This window comes from Gymnogyps californianus, chromosome 12 (genome assembly GCF_018139145.2).
Source record: "Gymnogyps californianus isolate 813 chromosome 12, ASM1813914v2, whole genome shotgun sequence".
NCBI lineage: Eukaryota > Metazoa > Chordata > Aves > Accipitriformes > Cathartidae > Gymnogyps > Gymnogyps californianus.
Window position 1 is genome coordinate 9,891,669 of NC_059482.1, and position 13,433 is coordinate 9,905,101.

The following is a 13,433-nucleotide window of genomic DNA, read 5'->3' on the forward strand; positions in this document are numbered from 1 at the left end:
TACATTCCTTCCAACTGGCCTTCTTCCCATGAGTCTTAGACAGGAGGGTATTTGTTTGCCTCTAATCTTGAACCTAGGCCTGAAGCAGCTCAAGATTCTTTAAGTACGCTGTGTATCTCTTCCGTATTTACCAGGTATGTATCAGAAGACAGCTGAACAATTTAATCTCTGTTTTCAGAAACATTGTATGGCTGCAAAAAACATCTTTCAAAAGGACTTCCTATTGTTTAACAGCTTGCATGAGTATTAGTAGGTTAAGATTAAGAAAAGGAGCTCGAAGAAAATATATTTTAATTAACATTGATTAAAATGTAAGACGTGAAACAAGAGCATGAATATGAATTACAATTCATATGCAGAAGAATCGTCCTTTGCTAAGTACGAATAACATACACAGAAAAATATTACAAGAGAAACACATATCACACCTTAGCTATTATGCAAAGTTAAGGACATGAAAGTAACCTTTTTGGTTTGTTACGCCTTCCTAATTCAATTAAATGAGAACAAAACTAAGATGAGGATTACATTTGCAAAGACATTTAGCATCATTAACAGTGTCTGCCAGAGAGCTTTTTTCCTTTATTTCCTTAAAGAGAAAACAAGAGCATGGCCTTTGAAACTTTCTATTTTTTAAAACAGAAAGGATAGTACTTAATAGTGAAAGCCTGTACAACAAAATTTTAAACCATAAACAGTTTATGAATTCCATTGATGAGGAACTCATCTGACACGATACCTACCTTTTCCACAATGGCATTAACTCACATTGCCAAAAGAAAAATTAAAACAGCGTCATTACTTTTAGTACAACCATGTAGCAGTGCCACAATTTCTCATTGCCTTTTTTTGTTGTTAAAAACAATACAAAAACCTGCTTTCTTCCAATGATGTGTCCTGAAAAGGACTACAGAATGAAATCCAGATTTACATTAATTCAGGGAAATTTCAGCCCTCCACAGGTACAACAGACAATGCTCTTAAAACATACGAATATGAGTGCACAATAAACTATTGTCAGTACACACAGCAAGCTAGCTAGTCCGCCATGCGGGCACTCCCAAAGAGACCTAACGCACTTCAATATGTGCACCAAGGTGAGACATCTAAATCAACCCTTCTAGGAAAAAGCAGTATGTGTGAGGAGCAGGCTCACCAAGCATGCTCAAATGAAAGCCTGAGATCACAACACTGAAATAGAGCTGTACTGGTGTCTGTCTGCAAGGAACCGAACGTTTGTGTGCCAGTCTCAGACACAGCTCCTCCAAGCATCTAAGTCAGTTGTACAAACAAAAAAAATTTCTGTGAAATACACTTAGTGTAAACAGAAACTTAAAAAAAACCCCAGACAAAAATAAAGGATAGCTTCTTGATCTCTACCCTTAATAATTAAACTTGTTACAAGTCTGAAATGGAAGCAATATATCTTTTTTTACACCATTCTTCTCTTACTCGCTTATCACAGATTCTGTAGAAGAAAATCTATCTGCATATCTTGTTAGCAGTACCCAGCACATTATCTACAGACAGCTTTCCTGAGTGTCAGCTTCCGCACATGAATCCGACGCTATCTCTCACTTTCCTTTTATTATACTGAATAGCTTAATTTCTACTGTGTTTTTCCCATTTGTTGAAGATTCCTGCAGAAACCATATTTATAACCCAGATACTTCAAATTAAGTGAAACTACATTTCCATTCCTAGAGAACAGAGACAAATAAGAAGCATCAAAGAATTTCCTTTTACATTATTTGCTGTCGTCCCTATCTTCATATTGATGCTCAATTTCTACAGAGTAGGTTGCATATTATGTAATAGCTATGTGTATTTGATAATGCTGTAAACAATCTGCAAAAACCTCATAAAACTTGGTCAGGCAAATCTGTTCTTCAGAAGGTTCAGAACCAGGCTGGTGACACTGCCCCCCCGCCTGAAAAAACTTTAAAAATACCTAATGGATACTGAACCTTATCTTGCCACACTTATATTACAAGCTAAAGAATGCTTTCTTGTTATTTTATGTGAAAATACAGTAAACACCATAACAAAACCATTCTGCCTTTTGATTGTCTTTGGACATTTCAACTGACTACAATGTGTCTTTTCAGACTTGCCAGGTATTCCTCATTATACCAATCACTAAATAAAATATCATTTCCACTGACAATGAAAATCTGTTACAAACTTCATATTCCAGTTAGCATTGCCTACAGCGCGCACAGAGAAATGTCTGAGCTAAACATAATACATGCAACCTAGGCTCTAGGAAGATGATGCTGTTGGCTGCCTGAAAAGCCCTACTCTGTATTGTCCCACTCCCCCCGACACCCCCCCCACTCCCGTCCCTGTCCTTTACTCCTCATTCACTGTAGGCATTTGTCTGCTGAGAAAATAGAGGCTGACAGGGAAGGTCATTGTGACCAATTGTAAGTCTCAGCATACAAATGTGCCTTTTAGCTGTTGGCTCCACAAACAGTGACCGTGTCGTATTATTGATAAATCCTTGAAAAGACTCTAATGTATCTTCATTTCAGAAAACAACTGCCTTCAAGGTTGCTCTGAGAAAATAAGCAGCCAGAATGCTGAAGAATTCTCAAAGTTGGCATTCTCCTGAAGATTAAAAGATAATAACACTTCTATTAGAATCACTCTGCTACGCTGTATTGATCTCATCAGGGAAGCCACTGCAGGTCTAATATGAACAGAGCAGTTTTAGAATTAATCACAGGGGTTTTTATTATGGTTCATAGGGCTCCTCATTCAAATGGCATCGTTTGCAATATTTATGGCCTAGATTGGTTGCCATTATTAAGTGCAAGTGTGCCACATGGTGTCTGGCCTGCTGTGTTAAAACACAAAGTCATTCTTCAAAAGTAAATCTTATCTAAACTATGCACAAAAAGCCAATTACTTTTTGATTTACATTTTAATTTCACATTCAGCTTTCCCCTTATACACAAAAACCTTACTTAATCTTTGTTTTGGATTAACTAGCACAGGCGTACAAGGTACACTTCATAGTTTTAAGTAGACTGTTACAGCATATTAATGCACTCTGCTCAGAAAGATATATATTTGGTCAATGACAAGCTACAATTTCTCTGTGAGAGAAGCAAATGAAAAGGTGGAAGAAATACAGCACCTTGGAAAGTGGACTGGCCACTGATCTTCGAGATAAAACTGATTCATTAAGGCTCTCAACTTAGACTGTGCATTTGAAAATGAAAAAACTGTTCGCCAATGTCATGGCAAGCCCTCACTGACCAGTTTCAGTAGTAATTTAAGGTATAGCTCTTTAAATTCCATGCTCTTTGGTTGTTTTTTTTTTTTAAATCTTCTTTGCCACTTCACTTATGCTCAGTGAGATCATTCCTGTTTACCCACTCTCAACAGTATTTTCTTGCAACGATGGTAACAGAAGTTTGATCTCCACAAAGGTAAATGAGTATATGCGCTCCTGATGCTAAGTTATTAAATTCCTTAAGGTCCTGGGAAAATGTTTGTGTGTGGGTTTTGTGGGGGCTTTTTGTTTGTTTTGGTTTGTTTTTTTAAACTGGCAAGAACCTTAGAGAGCACTCTCCTTTTCCTTACCAGGATGGTCAAGTAAGCTCCAGGAGCCTGCAAGCATACTAAACAATTAAGCCCTATCAAGCACACTCAATTTGTTTTACATTTATACCCCTATGACAGAGTTAGCTAACTTACTGTCATGTTCTTAAAATCATCCCGTACAAAAGCAACAGAAGGAGTGCTGTGAACAGTAGGACCGGGCGGCAGGGAGCCAATTCGGCCTTGTTGTTGTTGGCGGGGGGAAAGGGTACTGGTTTTGTCACTGACGAGACATCTTCTCCAGCGCATATAACCTCTGAGGTAAGCAACACCAGCATAGAAGAGCTGCATCTTTCTTTGTGGAAACTACACAAATTAGTAACCTTTGCATAGGCTTCCATGACTGGCAAAGCGAACTCTGCAAAGACTCGATTATAATGAAAGATGAAAGATTTCAAAATGCCTTTCTTACCACCACAGCTTCTCCGGGATGAATAATTCTGACCTTTCAGTAACCAACTAGCCCACTAACAATGCAAAGAACAGCCACACACACACGCAGAAAAGGCCGCACCTTCCTTTATGCAGCGAAGGGCACTTACCAGAGGCCACCAGGGCCCTGAGGGCAGCCTGAGCCCTCCCCTGCCCCGTGGAGCCCGCCGGCCCCTCAGGGGCACAGGCCAGGCCATGCCTCCAGTCTGGGCCGCAGTGTAGCGGTGCTGGTGCCCAGCCTGGCTCCCTGAGTAACCTTGGGCCCGACTCACCACCTTGCTTGTGGCCAACTCCCCTGGGGCCAGTGGCACCACAGGGCTGTCAGGACAGGCCCCCTCAGCCTAGCTGCTGCCTCACTGCTCCCTGAGTGGGGCTCCTTGCCCTGACCATGCAGCTGGGATCTAAGGCTGAACTTCCACAAAGACTAATGGCAAATACGATGCTTTGGTCAAGAAACACATGGAGGGAAGCGGGGGGGGGGGCTTTTGGCTGCATCTCGTCAGCAAAGCAGAGAAGCAGGCCTGCTCTTGAGACCACGCTTATGTATCAACATGACTTATTTACAAATATATTCCCAGGTGCAGATTTAGGCTAAATCAAGTCAGAAATTGCATTATATACAAACAGCGTTCTCCTCCGTAACCGAATCCTTTTTGTCCCATATAAACACATCCACACTACCATCTGATTTTCCTCCTCTGCAGTTTTTACCTCTTTCTCCTTTATTTACTAATCAGAAATCTGACTGAAAACATTTAGCTTTTGGGGTGGTTTGATTGTGAAGATAAGCCTTACTGCATAACCCCCCCAAACCCAAAGTCTACCTTGATGTTTCCATCACATCCTGGTCACTCTAGACTGTGCACTGAAAACAGGTTTGGAGAACATAAGCACATCTCAGATCTTTCCCCACGCAGCACAGCGTTTCACTAGCGACCATCAGCACTAACTGAATGTGTGGAACTGGCATCTGAGGTTTCAATCATTATCATCATTTCACTAAAAAAAAAAATCCTTCCTGAAAATTAATTATTTAAATAAATGTTGTTGTTCAAAAGGGCTTCCAACATCCCTGGTAAAGTACGTTGATAATTTTTGTCCTAAAGCTCAGAGTCCATTGACTGTTTAGTGAATTTTGGGCAAGAAAACTGCACTGACCTTTGCAAGGCCATATAAGGAATCTACATACCAATTTCCCATTAAACCTAATCCTTAACCTATAATAAAATGAATAAGAATTGCTTGTCTAAATACCTCTGTTGAGTTTAAAATCCCTCATATTTTCTTAACTCTATTTGAAAGAAAGCCTTTATTATGACGTTCATTTAATGTGAGGGACTAATTATATGTGGTAAGCACATATCTAAATGCTTTGAAGGATGGAAACACATTTAATGAACTTAGAGAAGAATTGTATTTATCTGCTTACTCAATGCAGAAGAACAGGTATGCTGCTCCATGCTTATTTTTTCTCATAGCACGAGGTATGAAGCAGTAATATGGACAAGACAAAATAAAAATGAATCGTCAAATGCCTCCCAACCCCATTAAGACTGCAAGAGATACATGGTTACAAGTTCTTAATTCGCTAGACAAAACCAATGCCAAGTTCTGCTGAGATGCATCTGCTCTCCAGTCCCAACCTATTCACAGTATTCCCTGTCTCAATTCAGTCCTTCCAGGATTCTGCTGTGAAGCATCTCCACATATTTTTGGATTCTTCTAGACTAAATTACCTGAGAAACAAAATAACCTCTATGACTTTTACAACAGTATCATATGCTTGAACATACACACACACTTATTATCATCTTTCACCTATACTGACCCACTCATAACTTCCATAAACAACTTGCACCGTAAACAACTCTCTTACTGGCTACCAATGAATACACTGGTAACAAAGAAACCAACCCATCTGAATTTCAGCCTGATGGCCAATGACAGTATATCACAACATGGTATTAAAGCTGTTTGTTTCTACTTTCTATGTATTTTCTACACTTAGTGGCTTATTCATATCTTTGTTGATCACTGCACTTAAAAGCCAATCACATAGTATATTCCTCCTAAATATGAACAAAATCAAAACAGAGATTGGAATACTGAGATTGGTCTGAACCTCCTTCCTCTCACAACATCCTAGGACATCCACTTATGCTCTTATTTTGATAGCTAGTGAAAAAAGTTGGTTTGTTTTTAAACAGGTACGTATTTTCTGTGTAACAGAACTTCTGAAAATAAGCACTTGGATCACAGCACCATCTCATTTACCCATCCTTACCAGCTAGGCTCCTGAAATAACATATTGACTATCATTCTCACCTATGACAGGTTGAAACCTAACTCTCCTGGAGTGAAAGATTAGGAAGTTAATCCATTCTGAAACTTTGCTGCAAGATATTAATGCTTTAAAAAACAAAAGTGATGGATGAATATTATTCAGGTCAAATAAAATTAGAGTGCTAAGAAGAGCTAGCCAGTTTTCAGTTCCAACAAACAGTGTATAAAAAAAAACAAACCACAAAATAGGGCACCAAATTTGAATCACAATGTGAATTTAAACACTCATATTATTACTAGTTGGTGTCCAGTTTAAGGAGATCCTATACTATTAAAGAAATTATAAAGTTATAATACAGTTTTTAATAAGTTTATTCATTATCTACTATAGCATGTTTTGGGAGAGACAGCTCTGATAACAGCACTATTTTCAATATCTTTCTATAATGTCATTTTCAGTAATTTCCAGCCTCTTCTGCATGTGTATATGTTTCTACATACACAGTGTGTATCTCTTGATACACACACATATATAAATGCAGTATCTTTTCCACCATTAAATCCAGCTTTCACACATATATATATATGAAAATACAGCCTTCTGAAAACCTCCAAGTGCTGTATTCAATACCTGAAGTTCATATTTCAGGCTCTATTGGATTTATGCATTTTTTTTAACTGAAATTGCCTATGCAATACTGTTCAAGTGGTTGTCATTAATTATACACTTGTATTTATATCATAATTTAGTATGCACTTGAGAACTAATTCAGATTCACTTACTTTCAGTTGCCCAGCTAAAGGGAACGAGACAAATTGATACACGAAAATGGTGACACTTTGACGGGGTAAGATGGGAACTCCCAAAACAGATATAACCAGAAAACATCTCCAGAGGATGTCAGGAAAGGCCGAGTATTTCAGGCTGAATACATGGAAACTGTCCAGAGAGTATAAAACAGGGCAGCATGCCTTATTGGGGCAAATTACCCAGTTCCACCCAAGATGTAAGTATTCTCTGTGCTTTTACACATACTTAAGATGTCCATTAGAGATTTAAGATGTACACTACCTAGAAGCCACTGCTATGCTTCCTGTAGCTTTCTAAAGGAAGAAGGAAAAACAGGGAAGTAAGCAGGCAGGATTTCCTGAAGAACAGACAAAAGAAGAAGACGACAAAGTTTTTTCTTACACCAAATTTTAAATAATGCTGCACTGAAACTGAATATATTTTGACAGAATTTTATTAAACAATAAAGAAGTCAGCAACCAAAAAGTCCAACTCAAAGTTTAACTCCTAGAATAGATCTCTCTCTAAGAAGTGAGCCTTGTGAATGAAGAAGGTATGATGGGACACAAACTCTTGCTTTAAAGCCAAATTCTCAATGGCCTCGGGCACCAGTTACTTAAAAGGCTATGCAGACTTTTGCAGATAGTGACCAGCACCATTAATTTTACTGTTTAGCTCACAACACAAAGCATGCACCAACAGCCCACTAATGCACACCAGCTGTGACACAGCAATAAGTGTGAATGGCCCTCTCTCTAATAGAGACCTAATCTCCCTATATTGTCTATTTGCTTAAGAATTCTTATTACCGTAAAAACATTAAAGATAAGCACCAGTAACGTTGTTATAGTTTGTGAAATACGACTCTGCCATAAAAATTAAGGCATCTGCTTGTAGCTTGACCCAGATACTATAACACTATAGAAACAATCTAAAGAACAGGTATGTCACCATTTCTCCTTCAGGTTATTTTATAGATAAAATGGTAAGAAACTGCAGAACAATTATGGAGGCACCCCTTCAAAATACTTTCTTAATTTTACTTGTTTTCTATCATACGTACTGCCCTAGAAACTGCAGGCAACCTCCTCAGCTTGAGTAAATCCATATAGCTCTGATCTCTATAATGATTTTCAAATCACCAACCAAAAATTACTTTTAGTCAGAAGCTGACAGGGAAAATCAACCCCCCACGGACATGTTTTTATTATACTGTTGCTGTAAGAAGTCGGAACTTAACAGTAGTAACTGTTTAAATACAGCAGATAAACACAACTTCTCTTGCATCAAGATACCCTAAAACAGCACAAGTTGCTGAATTTCCATTTAGCATAGCCATGACTTACAATAAGTCCACAGGTAACAGCATCATCCTATGAGGAATTACTAAGAGTACAGCGATGTTTAAGTAGGAACGCATTCAAGATATATTTCTAACTCTCAGCAAAGCTTGTTAGCTCAGGCATTGTGGCAGAATAACACAGAATCCTGACCCAAGCTGAGTCACAAAAATTCAGAACAAATATCTTCCCAGACCTTCTGGTTTTGCAACCGCTCCAGGAGCAGGCCTGCGTTTGCTCACTGTCACCAAACACTTTCCCATGGCTCTGACAACGTAACAGGGAAACAGTTTGAATTCTGCAAGTAGCATAAAGTTTCAAAGTATTAGAGCTCCCTGATCCTAGGCACTGTCAAAACACACAACGAAAGGGCAGGGATGAGCAGATCTGCTGAAACATGCTTAAAGATGCATGTATATGCCTGTGCAACGACTAGATATTCTACCCGACGGTGTTACTACAAGCCAGCTCTGTAGCTCTCAATAGTTCAGGCCTTCCACACAACTGTCTAAGCAGTTCAGGCACAACAGGTACTATCACAATTAGCCCAGGCCAACCATGCCACACACAGAGTCACTGCTCAGCTGCCTCTGTCCACCTGTAAGCAGCTGGGAAACCAGAGCTCTCCAAAGCACCAGTACCACAGCCTAACACTGCTTTGTCTGGACTGGCCATCTGCCTTTTGGGCCATCCCATCCCCTGCCTCTCTTAGGTGTACTTCAAGATCCCATAACCAAAACACTCTTTGGCAAAACACCACCACCACCCCCCACGCACATGAAAATACCTGGAGTTAAGCTTAAATTTCAAATGTGGAGTTAACCCCCAATTTCTTCCCAGCAATGCTGTTTCAAGGAAAATATAAAATAGTGCAGTAAAAAGCATCACATGCATACATCACATTCTTCCATGAGTTATTTAACTTTGATTTTGGTGCAAAAAATAAAATACCATTGTGGACCTCAAAGTCAATGACCACTTTTAGATATACTTTGAGAAGGAAGAAATCCCCAGAATAAGTTGTCTCCAGTCAACTGACAACGCACCATTTCAGAAAAAATAGTTTTAAACTGTCAGTGACCTACTTACTATATGCTTGACTAATTCCTTGAACAGAGGAAAGCCATGCATGACTACATAACAGGTATAAAAGGCAGATGATATACGGACTTCCTTTTGATGGAATCTGATTTCTGGTTTCTATAAAGATGAAAATATATTTTTGTGATACAAGCAAAGGCAAAACATGACTTAGCCTCCTAGTCTATTTGAAAATGCAAAGGTTTTTCACAGTGAGAAAAAGCCTGGACCGTGCCTTGGATGGAATGATTAATGCCTCAAATCCTTATAGTGTAAGTCTGATTATATATTTCTAACTCCCATTCAGGGTTTTAATATGGCAGAGATTCACTAGGAGTACATGAACTGAGATTCATTTTCATCTTCCTACTGGGAGGTGTTTACTGCAGAGAAGCTCACCTTTTTGTATTGTACATTGACATTCTCCCTAATTGTTTTTGATTCCCCATGCCCTCATCAAGTCCCTGTGATCTTCATCTAGGGACCACATCTAAAACGCCAGTCATCTTAATCTTTTAGATCAAGTGTGGACTGAATATACTCAAAGTAAATTATGGGATAAACTATTTCAAAGCTAAAGTCATAAATAATAGGCAGGAAGTGTGTAGCAGGGGAAGGTTACATAGCACCTTTCAACTGAAGAACATGAGACTTTCTCTATGTGTATTACTTCTTGTTAACAGAGCCGTCACTGACGTGTGAAGACCACCTGATTAAGCCCACAAACAACAAGTCAGTTTTAGAGGGGGGAGCGGAGATACTTGGAGATGGGTAGGGGGGTAGTTAGACTTTTTATCTTTGCCAATTCACAGAAAGTTTCAAAACAAGACTCAACACCTTGGCTTAGAAATTACATGCACTTTTATTTAGGCTGACAGCCTGCCTGTTCACTTTCCAATGAAGAAATATACTGGCAAAGCTATTTTAATGCTCATGAAACTCTTCCCACAGTTTCCATGCCCAGAAGCAGCTAAGAAAACGCAGGTTACTGCAGTACAATAATTATACAATACCTCCCCTGTGGCTCACCACGCACATTGCCACAGAGCATCAGTGGGACCCAACACATTTACACTAAGAGCACAGACACTTTCTACTCAAGCTACTTAGCGACTTGGAAGTCTCTCTCCAGCATGCTCTACTAGACCACACAGGTGCGCCTAGCATAACTCAGGTTCAATTTATCTGAGGCCACTAAACCCATGGTGTTCAGTACCCTGAGTACCTATCATCCAAACTGAACATTAAGATGTTTCTACACCAAATCGACTCTCAGTCAAGCACAAACTGATAAAGTCTCCACTATCTGTAGTAGAGCCACACTATTTCTTCCAGATACAGGTTTGGTGCTGCTGCTGTAATTATTAGATCTTCTTTATATGCTCCCCAATTCACTCTCAAACTAACCCAATTTCAGAAGTCAATTACCATAGCCTAACACAAATTTCTAATTACTAGAGATGGGGAAATTGTACTCCACCTACAGCTCCTGACAACAGTACCACACCTACTTAATTTCCGCTGCTCATATTTCTCTGGTATAGCGAAAAGAATTCACACAGAAGAAATGCTGTGCCTATTCAGTGCCTAGCTGCGTACGCCAAATTATCAACTGCCAATTCATACTGGTTGAATTCCTTTCATCAATGATAATGAATCACTTCTGTTAGCATAGGGTTACACACCATGTGTCTGACCATACTTTTGCCCTCTGAAAAATTATCTGAAGGGCTATTTACTGAAGTTTTAGATATGGAGAAATTCAACATCAAAAATTATTGATGCCCACCACTATCTGTTTGCATACACAGTCGGCAGGCTGGGCATGGAATGTTCACATAGCAGCAGTAGATTAGTATTTTTAAACTATTTCTATTATTGATTTAACCACTTGAAGCTGCTGGAAGCAGAGTTCCTGTCACAGCTGTTAATGCAAAAGGCATTAGGGAAAATCCCTACTGTGAAGGTGTGCAAAAATGTTCACACATAAAATGGTGAGATTTCACATTTCGTCAGTATCATGTACAACTGAAAATCCCCATTTTTATTCAGCTCAGCTAGATAAGAAACATGAAAGGGGAAAAGCTACTATTTTCTTTTTCTCATTTATTTTAGTCCTGTCTAAAGACCAGATCCTGCAGTCTACCCGAACTGAGTAGCATTTTTTTTCCTCAAGTTGTTCCATTAAAGCTAACGCAGCCACTTGCAGAGCAGGGCTGTTCAAAGAGAGGAAGGGTATCAGTGTAGCTCTGCATGATCACAAATCCATTAACAAGATCCTTAAAAATGAAGAAAGTAGCTTTGTCAGAAGTTGGAAGGGACCAGACCCTGCAACACTGTTACAACAGCTCTTGGCCAATGCAGAGGGCAAATTAGTTTCTTAATCCAGTTAAATTGAAAATTACTAAGTAAACAACTGACTTCCAGACAACATGAATAAAGAAGAAAAAATACACTCAGTTTTAAGTTTTGTCTTCTCTGCAGCTTAAAATTCATTCTGCTTGAGGCCAGATGTGGAGTCATAGTCTAAAAGCTACTCTAGAATAGTTCCACACTTGGTAGGTCTTTCTTTGAACACTCCCTCTCTTAATTACCTATTCTAAAATAACTCCGGTGTAGACAAGCTCTTACAAGGTTCATGAAGGAAATACTTCAAAAAGCGTAATGATTTTCAAATTCACTGATGGGCATTACATCCTTCACTTATTTTTCATGTTAGTGCATCTCCATTCTAAGTGATTATTTCATTGATGCAGACAAAAAATAACATATTACTGCCATGAATCAACTTCATTCATTGCCTTGACAACGCTGCACTTCGATTCTGTAAACACTTGAAAACTAAAAAGTACAAAAATTTGGAATTTGGGGAAAAAAGTTCCAAAATATAAGCAACAGGCCTAAGTATCAAAAAACAAGCACATAGCCCTCTCACCACACAAATCCAGACATCTTTCACTTGTGCAAAATGAAAAATGTAAGGTAATTCTCATATATAAGCACAAAAACCTGCCCTAGAACTACTTCAAAATATCCCTGCATACTGAATATTTGTGTGTGTCTGTGCACTGTGATTAGCCACCGATTAATGTGCTAAACTACTACAACTAGTTCACCAACATGTAAGCACCTGTAGCTCTGTTTACTTCAAATGGCATTCAAAGCATCAGTAGTCACACTGTAACGACGGGCATTTCATTACCTACAGACTTCAACAATAACACTCTAAAAAGCACAGGGAAACACTGAAACAAGTTGCCTTTTTAAAACATTACTATTCTATTATGGTTTTATATACAAAATTCCTATGATAAACTTAATGCCTCACTACCAAGTTGCTAGCATGCTTTTTTTAAACCTGCTTGGTCTACGGGTCCAACTGATATGTAAAATGTGTCCATTGCTGCTTTCAAATACATACCTGGCAGAACTATGAATTTCAGGAGAGTGATTTTCTATTTGAATTGAAAACAGACAAATTACAAGAAAAAAAAATAAAATTAACCAGAGCAGGAATGAGATAATTGCACAAATTCAGCTACTAATCAGGGAACTTATTATACAGAACTTTGGCCTGTGGAGATCCAAAAGTCTAAGGATACAGCAGAAGTTAAACACACAAATTGTCTGTTTGCATGCAATATTTCAGTGGTGCTGATCAGAAAATACTGCTTCTGAAAAGCAGTATGACTTAGATTTGTAGTGCAGGAGAGAGAATGTACCCGCTGAACCCATGGCTCTATGGGTATGCCACTGTTCGACAGTCCTGTTGTTGATTATACTCATTTTCTACTTCAGCAAGCAGCAAAATTTTATGAGAACCACCCCCCTAGATGTTTATTCCCTGACACAATCTGGTCTACAGTAACAGAACTTGCTAAATATGATTACTGCCTGAG